Source organism: Typopeltis vanoorti, chromosome 4 (genome assembly GCF_054136105.1).
Source record: "Typopeltis vanoorti isolate ZY-2024b chromosome 4, IOZ_Tvanoo_1.0, whole genome shotgun sequence".
Classification (NCBI taxonomy): Eukaryota; Metazoa; Arthropoda; class Arachnida; order Uropygi; family Thelyphonidae; genus Typopeltis; species Typopeltis vanoorti.
The window spans coordinates 29,674,654-29,692,280 of record NC_143552.1 but is presented as its reverse complement, the minus strand read 5'-3'; the positions used below and the strand labels follow the sequence as shown (position 1 = coordinate 29,692,280).

At 34.9% G+C, this 17,627-nt stretch overlaps 1 protein-coding gene across 2 annotated transcripts in view; it reads left to right on the top strand.

The window, feature by feature from the left end:
* Positions 1 to 17,627, top strand: part of hfp (Poly(U)-binding-splicing factor hfp) — a 370,731-nt gene that overhangs the window by 299,576 nt on the left and 53,528 nt on the right. The window contains exon 14 of one of the 2 annotated variants that reach the window (XR_016548237.1): positions 13,497 to 13,551. The exons of the other annotated variant lie outside the window; for it this stretch is intronic. The gene's annotated coding sequence lies outside the window, so the exon portion shown is untranslated. The remainder of the gene's footprint in view (positions 1 to 13,496; positions 13,552 to 17,627) is intronic. 2 annotated transcript variants of the gene reach the window in all.

Sequence of the window (17,627 nt, the reverse complement as noted above, 5' to 3'; positions counted from 1 at the left end):
TAGTAGGTGAAATAAGTAGATTAAGTTTTCAGAAAACTAGGCAGTATATAAATCGTTTTAGAAAGTATAAGTCATTTGCACCAGGAGATTTAGTATTGTTAGATGATAAATCTAGTATAAAAGGAGTTGGGAAATTAGGAAGGAAAGCTTTAGGTCCATTTAGAATTTTAGAGAAATTTTCTCCTGTGAATTTTAGGATTCAAGATGTCAAAAATCCTAGTAAAATTTTAAGTGTACACTCTGATAGGTTAAAAAGGTACTTTTTAGGGAGTAGAAATTTAGTTACATTAGGAGACAATATGAATAAAATATTGACTTCCTCTGGGTCGTTTTCCTGCCAACCTGGCAGGGAACACTTGTTTTGCTAATCTTTCCTAGCCCATTCTTTTTAAGTGACCATTTAAACTGAGATTAGCTCTGCTAATGCATTCCTAGATGCTGATAATGTCAAGTTCTTTCCTAATATTCTCATTTTTAATATGATATTGCCATTGATGCCATCTGTTCATGCAGGACTCTTTCCCAGCTTTCTTGATTCTGTTTTCTATTTCCATATTTAATTGATCATTTTCACTAAAAATCGTGCCTAAGTAGCTGAAATGTTTTACTTGTTCCACAGGTTCTTGTTCACAACGCAGTTGACATTTTCAACTATTCTGCCTATCTTCATTGTCTTTGTCTTTTTATTGCTGCCCTTCATACCATATCTATTACAACAGTTATTCAATTTAGTCAGGGAAACCTGCAGACTTGTAGCGGATTTATTTACAAGTATAACATCATCCGCATAAATCAAAGGCTGACATTAATATCTCCAATTTTGATATTTTTATTACCACTTTCCTTCATAATGTGATCCATATAGATAATGAATAGTAGAGGGGATAATGTACATCCTTGTCTTACATCGGATTTAACATTAAACCATCTTCCTGTACTTCCTTCAATTCTAATTGCTGACTTACAACTCAAAGACTAGGTATTGCTTGATAATATTGCTTGCTAACTAACGCCCCATTGACACCATATAACTGTAGCATATTTAATAGCTTCCCTCTTGGCACCTTGTCATATGCCTTTTCCAGATCGACAAAACTTAAATACAGATCTTTGTTATATTCCCATGATTTCTCAACTGTTTGTCGTAAAGTGAAGATCTGATCCTGACAGCCTCTATTTGGCCTGAATCCAGCTTGTTCTTCACCAAGCTTTTCTTCCACAATTCTTCTCAACCATTTCTCAAGTATACTTGCATAAATCTTACCAGGAACACTCAGTAGGGAAATATCTCTATAATTCTCAAATTCAATTTTATTTCCCTTTTTTATATTTGGGTGCTATGCGAGCTCTACTCCAATCATCGGGAATTCGTCCCTCTGTCCAGGCCTTCTGAACTATGCAGTACGGCCACTGTAAGACTTTTATACCACCATAATTCAACATTTCTGGTCGAACATCATCTACTCCTGCTGCTTTTCCACATTTCATGCCTTTGATACTTCAAGTATGGATATGTATTCCTGACTGTATGCCTGTTGAGTGTTTTTTACCACTGTGCTATCACTGCTTGTTTCATTTAGCAATTTTTCAAAGTAATTACTCCATACTTCAAGGATATCTTTTTCTTCAGTTTTCATGTCACCTTTATCATCTCTAATTCCTTTTACAGCACTCTTTCCTCCATTCCTAAGCTTCTTCAACAACCTCCAGAATATTTTGCCACCTTCTTGATATTTATTTTCTATATTCTTGCGAAAGTCCTCCCATGACTTTTGTTTAGCTAGTTTTACACACTGTTTAGCTTTCTTACATTTGTCTCTGTATTCTGTAAGAGTAAAAGCTGACTTATTTGCCAGGAACTTTTGATATGCTTTCTTCTTTTCCTTCACTGCCTCTTTAACTTCCTGTGTCCACCATGGAGTTCTGATTTTTCTATCCTTGCAGACAACCTCACCACATGCTGCTCTGGCTGAATCAATCAGAGTTTTCTTCAAGGCTTGCCACTGAATCTCCAAGGTTTGGTTCCTGTTCTCAAACTCTTTCAATTTTTCTTAAATAGTATTTGTGTATTTTAGTCTACAGTTCACATCTGAGAGCTGCTCAACTTTTATTCTCTAAAACTTTCTTACATGTTCAATTCTTTCCTGCTTAAGACTAAATGGAATTAGGGAAATTGAAAATTTCCATTTTCATCCCATATAAATGGGATGAAAAAGGAAAAATAACCAACTTTAACTTTTTCATTGTGTCATTTGCTTTCTCTAAAGCCTCAAAAATTTCCTCCACTTCTACCTTAGTAAGAACCTTCTGTGGGACCATAGGCACAAATAAGTCTCATTGTCCAGTTCCACATTCTCATATTTGCCACATCATTCTACTTGAGACTGCCTGCCATTCAAGAAGATTAGCCTCATATTTAGTGTTGAATACTATGGCTACTTCTTCTTTTCCATGATTTTCATTGCCTGAATATAACATTTTGTATTTATTGCTCAGAAAGATCTCGCCAGTTTTTGTCTCTTTTGTTTCAGTCACCTCTATTATGTCTATCTGGTACTTATCTAATTCCTCTAATTCATTCAGGCTTCTTATGTTGATAGTACTAATCTTTAACTCTGGTGATGTTGAGTTGGGGTGTGTTTTCAAATTTGTTCCAGTAGCTGACTTTTTGCTGTTCGCCCTGGTTTCCCTGACAAAAACAACGGGGTCTTGTTTAACCGGGCAATGCCCCAGCTAGCATGAAATTTTGTCGTGTTGTACCATCATTTTGTATTTTGGTTTAAGCCAATAAGAATACAATTTGGTCAGCTAAATCATAAATTGCCAGCCCATACTCATTCGTTCAGTATCCAGGTAGATACCTGACAGGGTGCACTATGAGAACGTGAGGATTGGACATTAGGTCAGAAGCCCTGGTCAGTTCTCCACATTCCTTTAAAGGCTATGTGGAAGTCTCCTCTCAGTTATACAGCTTTGACCATTAAGCAACCCAGATTTGTCCTGGTTTTTTTTTTTTTTTTTTTTTTTTTTTTTGTCAGACTACAACACCTACCAAATGGTAAATTACAATCACAAAGGCCCTCAAATCCCTAAAAAAAAAATAATAATAAATAAATAACCAGGATATTATTATCACAAAAGCAGATAAAGGGAATGCCACTGTTGTTTTAGATCGGACAACCTACATAAAAAAAAAAAAAATGAACCATTTGGTATCGGATCACAACACCTAACAAATGGTAAACTACGACCCCATGCAATGCAACAAAAAAGAAAACAACTGAATTAATTAAATCTGGTAACATGTGGCCAGAAAAAACAATTAAAAAACTAATACTTCAGTATGCCTGTGCCCAGAATTTATGGTCTGCCAAAAGTAAACAAAACAGATACACCACTACGTCCAATTGTGGAAGGAATCGACATCCCGAATTACCACTTAACCAAAAAACTAGCAGCCACACTGAAGGAATTGTTTGGTCATTCCCCTTCCTACATAAAAAATACACATTTCATAACAAAAATTAAAAACATTGCACTCAACGACTGAGATCTATTAGTCAGCTTTGACATAACTTCCCTTTTCACCAATGTCCCAATCAGCTCTTACAGAACATATTTCCACATGACATCATGGCCCTCTTTGTCCTCGTACTCCGCTCCAGGTATTTCGTGTGGCAAAACAATTTTTACCTTCAAAAAGAGGGTACAGCCATTTGTTTGAAATGAAAGAGAGGTGACATGAAAACGGGAGAAAAACTTATCCTTGAAGTATGGAGTAATTACTTCGAAAATTTGCTAAATGAAACAAGCAGTGATAGCACAGTTTTAAAAAACACTCAACAGGCATACAGTGAGGAATACATATCCATACTTGAAATGTGGAAAGGCAGCATGGTAATATAACAAAGATCTGTATTTAAGTTTTGTCAATCTGGAAAAGGCAAATGACAAGGGGCCATTAGAGAAGCTATTCAATACGCTACAGTTATATGGTGTCAAACGGGCATTATATCAAGCAATACTTAGTCTGTATTTGAGTTGTAAGTTGGCAGTTAGAATTGAAGGATGTACAGGAAGATGGTTTAATGTTAAATCTGGTGTGAGACAAGGATGTACATTATCCCCTCTGTTATTCATTATCTATATGGATCACATTATGAAGGAAAGTGGTATTAAACATGATATCATAATTGGAGATGTTAATGTCAGCTCTTTGCTTTATGCAGAAGATGTTATACTTCTGAATAAATCCGCTACAAGTTTGCAAGATTCCCTGACTAAATTGAATAACTGTTGTAATGGATATGGTATGAAGGTCAGCATTAAAAAGACAATGAGAATAGGTAGAATTGTTGAAAATGTCAACTGTGTTGTGAAAGGGGTACCTCTGGAACAAGTAAAACATTTCAGCTATTTAGGCACAATTTTTAGTGAAGATAGTAAATTAAATATGGAAATAGAATCAACAAAGCTGGTATGGTAGAAAGTCAATCAAATAAATTCATATGGAATAAGAGAGAAATTAGTAGGAACACTAAATTAGATGTATACAAGACAGTGTTCAAACCAGTTTTAACTTATGGATCTGAGAGCTGGGTCAGAAGTAAAACACTTGACCATAGACTAGAGACTGCAGATATGAGAGTCCTGAGAATGATTAGAGGCGTGAACAGATGGCATCAATGGCAATATCATATTAAAAACGATGATATTAGAAAAGAACATGTCATTGTCTGCATCCAGGAGAGTGTTAACAGAGCTAACTTCAGGTTGTATGGTCACTTAAACAGAATGGGCGAGGAAAGATTAGCAAAACAAGTGTTCTCTGCCAAGTCGGCAGGAAAACGACCCAGAGGAAGACCAAGATATAAGTGGATTGATAAGGTACAAAGTGCCTTAGGCAATAGAAATATAAGATCTGGTAATGTTGGAGTCTTGACAAGTAACAGACTTATTTGGAGGAAAATTGTAGATAGGAAGTTAGTAATGATGCAATTTTTTTCATGTAGTACTATCATATCCTGTACCCCCCCCCTTAAGGTTACATATCAGGAATTTGATGATGAATATATATTTTTTATTACTAGAGGTCAGGTTAAGTAAAGATTAGTTAACAACTTAGATTTAATTTACCTTTATCGAGTACAACAGTATGTAGCTTGGTGATGATGATGACCTCGATACAGGAGGTCGAAACGTCAAGTGTTATTTTATTAATAATTAGTGAAATAATCATTTCAACATGTGTTTTGTGTCCCTAAATTCTTAAATATGAATAGAAGAACAAATTTTAGAAGCTTCTCCAACCACTGCCCAGATGCAAGAAGCTCTACAGTACTTCATTGCAGTGTGTTACATAAAGCAACAAACTTCAAATGGCATTATGAGCAATTTATTCATGAATTGCTATAGACAACACTAGAAAACTTTTTAAAATAAATTTTATGTTGTTGCTTATTAAAAAGTTGATCATAACAATAAATTGAAATAAATGATGCAATTTTTAATATCCTTTGCTTAATGTTATCAGTTGGTTATTGTTATCGAAAAAGAGACTGTCCAAAAGTTATTACAGTACGTGGTGTCTACTGTATAATGTATTGCAGTTTGGTTTGTGGTAGACAGAATATCATAGCCTGTGACAAAGATGTATAAAAAGTTTGCCTAAGAATCCATTTCACAATTAAATGTATATCCAATTCAGTTTCAAATTGGATATATTTGTTGTTTGTTCAAGTAACTAAGGAAGGGAGGGTTGTAGGCTGCACCAGTGATATATCATCTTTCTCCATGTTTGACATAGGTGGAGGTTGACAAACGTTGATTATTCAGCAGGTTCCGTGTAAAAGTCAGTAGTGGAGGTGGGTAGGTTTAGGTAGCCAAGAGCCCATTGCAGTGCTTTCTCTCTACAAAGGCTTCTTTGTCTTAAAAAAGCGCAAAAAAGTGTAGATTCAGATAGGATTTTGTTTTACACTTGAGTTGCTTGACATTTGATGCTTCTTCAGTTCTGAGATAACTTTTCTGATGTTAAGTAGAGATTTAGTACTTTAATAATTGATAAAACTGCAAATAACGGGCTTCATTAGAGCAATTGACTTCCAGACTTTTCTGACATTAGTAGGAATCAGTATTGATACAGTTCAGAAAATTGTAAATAAGACATCAGTGTTATTGAAATTTTGAACATTTTTCCATGTTGAACAGGAGGTAATATTTATTTAGTTGAAATTGTTAATTTGTTACAATTAACATCATTTAATTTTATTGATATTGGGTTATGTATTTTGGATGTAAGAAGTGAAAGATCATCTACCTTTTCTTTTGTCATTGCATTTATATGACCAAAACTGGCTTTTTTTTTATTTTTTTTTAAATGTGCTTTCATTTGACTGGTGCTGTGATAAGTCAGTAACATTTGTTTTGCATTTTCTTGTTATTCGATGCTGAAATGCACATTTCAGAATTAAAATTTCCATGTAGTCCTTTGTTTTGACATGTTTTTCCTCCACAAGATAGTGGAAGGGTGTTGCTGTCACTGCAATTAAATTATTTTATGGAAAGTGACAAAGAATACTTTTGTGCCTTAAGCTGGAGTGCATGTTTTGGAGTGAATACTAATTTAACAGATAAGCTTAGGTGTTGATGGTTATTCATGACTTGTTTTTAATGGTATTAACAACACCGAAAAATTTTATCAAAAGATGTTTTATTAACTGCTTATATTTCGCAGAATTTCAAATCAGCATTATCAGAGCACAACACAGCTAGTATATGTGACAGTGAGTTAGTTAAACAATACAATTGTAATGGACAAAAGATCTAAAGTCCTATTTTAACACCCTTAAATGTTGTACAGAAAAAAAAAAAAAGAAAAAAAATAATTACAGCTGTGTGGGAGTTGCTCTTATGATAACAAAATCCACTTCACAGTAGAAAATGAATCAAATAACTATTTACCATTTCTTGACACATTGGTCACCTGGCTTTCAGATGGATCACTATCTTTTTCCATTTACAGAAAGCCAACATGCACAGGAAGATACCTACATAAACAATCACATCATCATCCAGTCCAACAGTATGGCCTTTTAAAAATGCTTACACACAAAGTCAGAGTCATTTGTTCTAACGATACAGCTCTGTCCACAGAACTCAAATATCTGCCATATGTTCTTGGCAACAACTACAATCCATACAAAATAGATAAAATACTCCATAGCTCCATTACCCCCCTTTCCCTCCCCCCCCCCCCCAATACACAGGAACACATTGCCATTTCATTCCCTATGTCAGAGGTACATCAGAAAAGATAGCCAAAGTGCTGATGAAACATGGCCTTCGCACCACATTCAAATGGTATGTTAAACTAACAACTCTGATCCGCTCACCTAAGGATAAACTCCACCCTCTAGTACACCCTGGAGTATATGAAGTTCCCTGTGACTGACTTGGCCTACTATTGGCAAACAGGAAGATCAGTTAACATCTGCCTGGAAGAACATAAAAAATATATTCCCTACTTTTACTGTGGCAAGTCAAGACTAGCAGACCACCCGGTTAGACACTTCTTCACACAGGATTAGATGGAAGAAAACGAATGTGTTATTTAGAAGTCATTATATATCTGGATGATTATTTTTTTGAGTCAGTCATGGCTTTGAAGAATTCTCCTAACCTAAACAAATATGGTTGCATTAATTTGCTAAAAATTTGGGAGACTGTTATCATAAGAGCAACTCCCACATAGATGTAATGTTTTTTTGTACAACATTAGAGGGTGCAAAAATAGCATTTTAGATCTTTTGTCCATTACAATTGTATTGTTTCGCTTGATTCAGTTAATAGAAACAAATTGATCACTATCCTAAAAAACATAAAAATGGATATTTTAACATTTATTACATATTATGGAGACACCAAAGCTTTTGTTAAAATGAACAACATTAAAACCGAGGATTTCAGAGTCGAGAAAGGTGTAATGCAGGGATGCCCTCTCTCAACTCAACTCTTTATCATCTTCCTAGAAGAAGTCTGTAAAACCATAGCTGATGAACCAGGTGTAAAAAATCAATGGTACCAACATTAATCACATAAAATATGTGGATGATATCATTATTTTAGCAGATTCTAGAAAAAACTATTAATATTTTAAATGACTCTTGTAAAACTTATGGTATGAAAATAAATCATCATTTATTTTCGTACCTCTCTGATTTGTTCTCCTTATTTGCTCGGGCATATTATATTCATTCTTACATTCAACTGCCTCCCTAAGGACTGTATATTTACCCCCCCCCCCCCCCTTAATAAATCTAGTTTCCCTGAATTTGCACATCCACCACATTCAGCAACACTTTCTCAAGTCTTCTTACACTAACCATTCAAATGCAAGCCATCCATCTTATATAGATCCTTTCGTCCACAAATTCCACACCACTCGTCATACATAACCCACGCATAAAGTCATTCGCAATTATGGCCCTCCTTTTAAACATTTCACTGTCATACCGTGGCAAAAGACTAATCATTCTAACTCTCTCACTCTTTTCTTTTGCTACCTCAAACAATTCATTCAGGTCTTCTATCGTTTCCATTTTGTCTCCTTTCAAATCATGGGATAGTTAATATAAGGCATCAAGGTAGGGTTGGGGCTAATGGGGGGTCTTAAATTCATGTACACTAATGCTAGGAGTATTAGGAACAAGAAGGAAGAGTTTTTGTCCATGGTTGGCACTTCCAGACCACAGGTTATTGGTATTAGTGAAACATGGCTGACTGTAGATGATATATGGTGGTGACAGTATGCACAAGCAAATAGAAGAAATGAGTGGAAGGAGGGTGATTATTATGGGAGATTTCAACTATGGTCGCATTGATTGGAGTGAGGAGAGGACACACGGGAGGAAGGAATTGGATTTTATGCAGTTATTAAGGGATAACTATCTGCAACAGCATGTAATGGAAAATACTAGGGGTCAGAGAGTGCTTGACCTAGTATTACATCTGAGGATTTGGCTGTAACAAATATGACCACATTGCCACCAATCGGTGAGAGTGATCATAGGGTCTTGACTTGGGAGGTGGCTAAATGTAGAATTTTCAATTAAGACAGGGTACATGTGGAATTATCTGGCTGGAAAGTATGACAAGCTTAGGAGTTTGGTTGGTTCAGTGCCATGGCATGTACAACTGCAAGGACTAGAAGTCGATAGTGCATGGGAGGTAGTTAAGAAGTGTTTGCATGAAGCAATGGCTGACTGTATACCTAGAGTCCGAATAATAAATCAACTAGGGGTTAAATGGATGAATAATACCATTAAGCTTGAGCTGCAAAAAAAGAAACAACTATGGAGGGAATTTAAGGAGAAAGGTGACCGGCAGGCACACGAATGGTATAAAGTGCAGGCCAGAAGGGTAACGAGTATGGTAAGAAAAGCAAAAAAGGATTACAAAAGAACATTGGCCATGCAGCCTAAAGAGAATCCTAAACAGTTTTTTAGATATGTAGCAAGTAAAAGAAAAAATGTACATAGCAGAATGATTTTAAAGAATGCCGATGGTAGGGAAGTAACAGAATCAGTTGATATAGTTGAGTTACTGAGTGAGCACTTTGCAAGAATATATCATCCAGGTGGTGACATTAGAGAAACGAATGTACCAGTAGATTATACGGGAATTGTGGTGAATGAAGTGGAGGTGAGTAGTCTATTGCATAACCTCAATGTCAATACATCTGTGGGATTGGATGGTATACCAGCTCGTGTTGTATGAGAAGAAGCTAAAGAATTGTCAGTACCCTTGGCCATTTTGTTTAATTTGAGTCTCGGGTCTGGGTTAGTCCCGAGGGGGTGGAAAGAGGGGAAAATAGTTCCACTGCATAAAGGTGGTTCCAAGACTGCTGTTGTAAATTACCGACCGATTAGCATATCAGGAATCATTGTCAAGATATGTAGCAAGTAAAAGAAAAAATGTACATGGCAGAATGATTTTCTTGACTAATTTCTTAGAGAAATTAGTCAAGAAAAGAATACAGGATTGGATAGATGAAAATGGGATATTGTATGGGGGACAACATGATTTTGTGAAGGGTAGATCATGCCTCAGTAACTTGCTCACGTTTTATAACACAGTGATGGCTGAACTGGATAGGGGTAATGGGTTTACAGTAATACTACTGGACCTTGCCAAGGCTTTTGATAGGATACCGCATAGAACCCTAATCAGTAAACTGGAGCAGATGGGGATAGATATAGGGTTGGTGAGATGGACAGGAGGGTGGTTGAAGGAGAGATACCAGAGAGTGGTTTATTCAGGAGTGGAGTCTAAAAGATGGCTTGTGACTAGTGGAGTGCCACAGGGCTCTGTTCTTGGACCATTGCTTTTCAATTTGTTCATCAATGATATAGGAAAGGATTTGAGAGGAAGTGTTCACTTGTTTGCTGATGATGCAAAGTTGGATAGTGCACAGGATGATTTGGATAGTTTGGAGGACTGGGCTAGGAAAAACGGATGTCAATTTAATGTGGCAAAGTGTAAGTTTATGCACTTTGGGTTGAAAAGAATAGCAGCAGTATATCTCATTGGTGGAACCGTTCTCCAGGAGATTGATGAGGCCAGGGATTTGGGAGTGTTGGTGGATAGGGAATTGAAGTTTAGGGGACACATTGCAAAAGTGACTAAAACAGCTCACCAAATCACTTGGCTTCTGAAAAATACTTTAACATGCAGAGACAAACAAGTTGTTGTTCCTCTGTATCGAGCCTTGATAAGACCCCATCTGAACTACTGTGCCCAGTTATGGGCACCAGGGTTTCTTCGTGATGGGGAGGAAGTGGATAGGATCCAGAGACGAGTGACCAAGATGATAGCAGGTCTGTGGAATGAACCTTATGAGAATAGGTTGAAGATTTGTGAGTTGCAGAAAATGGTCGATAGGCAGAGGAGGGGTGATATGATTGAGACATTCAAATTACTGAAGGGTTTCTGTAAGATTGATCCAGAAGATATTTTTGAAAATATGAATGGTGGTGGGAGGACTAGGGGCCATGAATGGAAGCTGGGCAAGAGCGTGGTTGACAAGGGTGTTAGAGCTAGGTTTTTTATTTGGAGAGTGGTGAATGAGTGGAATAACCTTCCAGAGTCTGTTGTGGGTGCTACGACCGTGAATGAGTTCAAGGCAAGGTATGATAGATACTGTGTGAATGTCGAATAGTTGTTCTTGACATGATGTTAGGGTCTCCCTCGATGAGTCTGTCGACTCCTTGGAGTTGCCCGGAACAATAATAATAATAAAACAAAAATAATGAAGATAGGTAGAGAAGAAGAAAATATTTCTATAAATCTCGAAAATCATATGCTGGAACAAGTTAATAAATATGTTTATCTTGGCAATCTTATATCTAGTAACCTCAACAATATGGAAACAGTAAAACACAGGCTAAACCTAGGTTGGACCAACATGAATAAACTAAACAAAATATGGAAAAATAAAAAAATCCCAACGAGTCTAAAATTAAAATTATATAAAACAATTATTATCCCAACGGCTACTTATGCTTCAGATGCTTGGAGATTAACTCAACAACCAATCAAGAAACTTCAAGCATTTGAAATGAAATGCCTCAGAAAAATTAATAACACCCACTGGATGGAACACAAGACTAATGATCAAGTCAAAACAGATTTAAATTTCCCAGATAATATAATAGACACAATCATTAAGCATCAACTGAGATGGTTTGGTCATATTCAGAGAATGGCCCCTCATAGACTCCCATAATATTTAGCTCTGAATGGATATATAGGAAGAAAAAGACCTAGAGGCAGACCAAGAAGTACTTGGATAAAGTTGCTGAAAGAACATTCCCATCTACCCAGCTATAGCGTCATGAGTGAGATGGCTAAAGATCGCGATAAGTGGAGAACCTTTATTCTTAGTGGACTTGACCCATTATCAAGTGGATGAGATGTTTTGCTTACTCACTGTTGCATATGCTAGATGTGTTGTGCTCTGGTGATGCTGATTTGAAATGCAGCAAAATATAAGCAGTTATTGTTATCGTTGTTAGCGAAATATAAGCAATTAATAAAACATCTTTTGATAAAATTGTTTGGTCTTGTTAATATTGTTAAATATAAGTCATAAATACTAATTTGTTAGTCAGTGATCTCATACGTTAAAGTGATATCAGGATAGCTTTTCAGTTTGAATTATAGTACAGGGTGTTTCAAAAAGAATGACCCGATTTCAAATAATTATATTTAATAATGAAAATGTGGTACAGTTATAAAATAAATTACCAAGTATAAAGTAAGGCCTAAAGTTTCACTCACCACAATTACAAATGCTCAGTGTCGCATTCATTTGGTTCGTGGTTGCAGAGATATACAATTTTCAAATTGGGACATTCTTTTTGAAACACCCTTTATAATTACATGTCTTCTAGAGTCAACAGGATCATTTATACCAGTGTTATTAATTGCACAAGCTAATAATATTTAAATTATTAAAAAAAAAAACTTTTCAGTACGTTTATACTCAAAATTCATTTATTATTTTAGTGGAAATAATGCTAAATGTGAAATGAAAATATGACTAACAATTTTAGTTAGACCTTTATATATTCAAAGGATAAAATATGATATGCACAGGCAACAGTTACATAACTATATCATTAAATTCTTCGACGTGGGTTATTGTGAGACCTTATAGTTTCAAATGTTTATGAACCGTGCTGATTATCATATTTTTGAGTGCCCTCATTCTTGAGAAATGTATGGGACCTCCCTAAATACATATGAATATCTGTAATAAAATTTGATTTCTACAGATTCATTATAGTGAGTGTATCATGGAGGATTTTTATAAATTCTAAGAAGTAATTGCAAGCTCATGCAAGTTCTTAGAAACTTAATTTGTTCCATTTTTTTAGTTTTGTTTTAAGTGATTCAAGTAAAAAAAAAAAATTCTCTCTCTCTCTCCTGCAGCATTTTCTGTGTAAACACAATGACTTCTCAATGTTGTGAAAAGTGATGTTAATGTGTTTGCCTAGATATTATTTAAAGAAAAAAAAGTAAATGTAACTATTACTACTAGTTTATGCATGCCATACCGTGTGAAATTCTAATTGGTAATTGCAAGCTCACTCAATTCTTAAAAATGTGATTTTTTCCAATTTTAGTTTTGCTTCGACTAATTCAAGTTATAAAAATAGAAAAACAGTTTTACTCTCTTCAACAGCATTTTCTGTATAAACAACTGGCTTCTCATTGTGAAATGTGGAGATGTTAATATGTGTAGCCAGACACTGTATGTATTTAAAAAAAAAAAAGGTATACAAAACTATTACTACTGGTTTTTGCATGACATACTGTGTGAGAGATGCCAAACAGAAATAACTTTCACGAAGTCTCGTTTTCTCTTGAACTGCATTATATCCTATTAATGATAGTGTTAAAAGCAATTTCTCTGTTTTCTGTTACTTTTTAAACAGTGTCAGTCAATAGTTGGAAGATTGCTGGTGAAGAATAATTATTTTCAGATACAAGGTATGTTTCTTATGTTTATTTCTTCCTCAGTTATCTTGCGAGACCTGAATTTAAATTGACGCTTTCCATGTTTATTTTTCTCAAATAAATGGGTATGATACTCATTTCCCCTTATAGAAGGTCAGTTAGGGAGAACAAACATGTTAAGCTTTTTCTCTAGACATTGAGTGACAGTTTTTCTTACCAGCAATACTATGTAAGCTGGACAATTCTTTGACACCCAAAACTACTGTCTTAAAAGTAAACCAGGCATTTTATTCTATTAAAAAACAAATATTCCTCCTGCAGAGTTATATTCTTCTTTTAACTATCAGATATTTTTAATGAGTGTATTTTGTATTACTTGAAAAAAATTATAATTTTAGTCTTTAATTTTATTCTTTTTTCCCTTTAATTTTTTTGTATTGTATTATATTTCTTTCTATGTATTAAGTTTGTTTTATTGTTAAAGTTATGCTTAATTAGCACCTTCCATTCCCAGCATCCACCAAAAAAAGTTTTGTGGATTTTGCCTGTAAATACTAGGGCCTTTCTAATTTTTTATATAGCTTTCTCTTATCAGAATTTAAAGCAAAGAGTTTGGTCAACCCTCCATTCCCAGGGGGACTAAGTCATTGTTTAACCTATAGTAGAAGAAGTAGAACCACCAAATTTGTTGTACTCATTCTCATATTGCAACTTAATGTAATATGAGAGTTTTCTTGATCGTTTTATACATGTGGAAGCATCTCGAAGATTTAATAACATCTGCCTTTTAGTATAACTTAAAACAGTGATGAATCCTCCAGTCTTCTGAAGTCAGCAGACTTGTGAAATGAAGAACTGGTGTTTTTCATTCAAGTGTGAGATAAATGTTTTGCGTGATATTTTAGTGTCATTTGAGTGGTTAAATTTGAATCTTTATTTATAAAAGACTGTTGAAATCAAGCACTAATCAGAGCTCTTCTTGCACAGACAGACTTTGGAGTGACTACAAGAAGAGTCGGTCTTCTGAACAGCTGTTCAGAAGACTGACTTCAAATATTTGTTGAATCTGTCCTCTTAACTAATATATGGGGCTTCTTTTCACATATTACAATGACACATTTCTCTGATATATCTGTTGTGCTACATAGATTTGGTTCAAAATATGAAAATTAAGTTAAATGCATCTGATTGGCTAAATTTTGAAATGCATAGAATAAAAAAAAAAAAAATTATTTCAGAGCATCTTTTAATATTGGGTTGCTAAAGAGTTGAAGCTAGCTAACTAGGATGAGACTACCATATAATAGCCTATAACTACAAAGAATATAGAGGAACAACTGTGGATTTTGATCTAATGTCTAGTCCTCATTCTTTTCCATGATGCACTGTTAAAAGAGTCCATTCTGATGTTGAACAAACAAGAATGTCTTCTATATTATTGTCTAAACAGTATACACATTATGATGGTACAGTCTAATCAAATATCATGCCAGGTGGAGCACTGTCTGATTATGTACTTCTGCTGTTTTCATAAGATCAGAGAACCAGAGCAAACAGTGAAAAATAAGATTCTGGTATAGCCTCTCTCTTAAAAATAAAGATAAGGGCCATCAGAAAAAAAGCAGCAACAAAAAAAAAATAGCACTAGCTACTTCTTTTTAAAGTCAAATCATCATTTTCGAAATAATCAATTCTGAAATGTGACCAAATATTATTGGAGAAATAGAAAAGAGTTCAAGAACCAAACCTTAGAGACTGGACAGGAAAATCTAAAACATTGAGTGATTCATCCAGGGAAGCATGGTATGAGGTGTCTGCAAAAATAGAAAATGAAAACTACAGGGTTAAATAGGAATTTAAATATGAAAAGAAGTCATACAAAAAAAAAATCTTAGCTTAATAAGTCAATAGTAATATACAGCAAAATATTTATAGGAAAGCTAAATAAAACTCATAGAAAGATTTTGGAAAGAATGTGAAAATAAATATCATTAAGGTAACAAAATGTTTTGGGAGCTATTACAAAAGGTGAAATATAAATTAGAGGAAAAAGTTTTGATATAAGGTCAAATTCTAGATGATTTTAATAAAGTTCTCACCATCATACCAGATTATGAAGAGAAAAATGAAATGTTAAAATTATAGAGGGATATCCCTGCTGAGTGTTCCAGGAGAGAGAGAGATTCATATAAGCTTTCCTGACAAGAGGCTAAGAAAAATGCCTGAAGACAAATTTGATAGAGAACTACTGTTATCTAGCACTTACAGAATGATTTGAATAGGCTGGAAATGTGGGCAAATGATAATGGCTGTTGATTCAGTATTATGAAGAGTAAAGTTATGCACTTTGGCATGATGAGATTTCCAATGGCATATTATTTGGGCAGATTTTTGCTACAAGAACCTCAGGTTCTTGTAGCAAAAATCTGAAGCTAGGAATCTTGGCATTATGGTGGATAGGAATTTGAAGTTCAAGAGTCACAGCAAAAATTGTAAATGCAACTCTGAGGATAATTGTGATGTTGAAGCAATTGACATGTAAGGATAAGGAAGTAATTTTGCCTCTTTCAAAGGCCTACATCTGGACTACTCTGCACAGATTTGAGTTCCTGGGTTTGAGAGGGTAAGAAGCTGTGGAAAGAGTGAAGAAGTGGATTATGGAATGTAGATTATGGAGATAGATTGAGAGTATGTGGATTGCAGACTCTGGTTGGAGGAGAAAGACTGGTGATATGATTGAGGTCTATAAACTTCTGAATGGATCTTTTAGGGTATTTTCAAATACAAGTTTATTAGATCCTGTACTTTGTCTCTGTCACAGAGACATCATTAGGAATGTAATCTCAAAATTGTAAATGCATACACACAAAAGCAATCAAACCAATAAGTAGAAAAAATTACACTAAAAGCCTAAAGTCCTATGAGAGACACCTATAAAGTTTCTCAAATCTTTAACACAGACATATTTATTAAGCTTAGGCTGGTTTAACAAATCTGCTGCTGATTCTAAGAAAAGCCTTTCAAGTTTATATTTGTTGCAGTTAAGCATAATAGTTTTTTTCATTTGATTCTGTGGAAGGTATCCAAATCACGGTCAGCTAGACTAGACTGACCATAGTTATGGCGGCGAATGTATTTCTTGTTGTTAGGTTGGTATTAGCTGACCTCCCAGTTTTGACCATAAGATAATTTGCAAGAACAAGAAACCTTTTAAACATCTGGAACAGAGAGGGGGGGGGGTGTTGTATCCTTAGGAGATTGGATAATAAAGGAAGTCAATTTCAGATGAAGTTTGAAAGCAGTAAAGAGATTGAGTTCTGGCTACTTTTTTTATGAGGTGATCTGGATGTAGGGAATATTCATAGCATTTCTGTAGTCCTATTTGTCAAGAGGGATGTGAAAAGAAGGGAGAAAAAAACATTTTTTTTTTAAAAAAAATCTCTTGAGTACTGTAACCATTGCAGAGTAACATCTGGTGAATAAAGGAGAGATCAGCTGAAAGAGAACCCTGGGTGTCACAGAGGTTGGAATGATAAAGTTTATGTATGTGTCTACCTGTGTGAGAGGGGTTCTGTAAACTAAGATAGAAAGGGTGCCGTTGGAAGATGAGTGATTAGAGTATCTAGAAAAGGCTGTTATCATTTTATTTTTCTGGATTCTGTGATGCTGTCTGATAGGGTATCTTTCAAAAGAAATAGCCAGCATGAATGACAGAACTGAGAAGATCATTGAAATGGCAGGGGTGAGTATTTTTCTGTAAAGATGAAGTATCAAAGTGGGATATTGATAAATAAAGAGCTGACATGAAAGTTAAACATGATATTATTATTTAAAATTTAATTTTGAATTCAAAATTTAGTTTTAAATAATGATGATATTATGGTGAGTTTTAAGAGCTTTTTATTTACCAAATATCCCACCACCTGACACTATCTGTACTGCAGAATGTTTTCTCTCCCTAATATCATTGATGTTTTCAGTTTTACTGTTCTGGCTACTTCTCTTGGAAGGATACGATATATAAACTGTATACGATTTATACAGCCAAATGGATTCTCCATCTCTAGACAGTTTCTTGATGGAACATTTTGAAAAACATGCCCTTGATA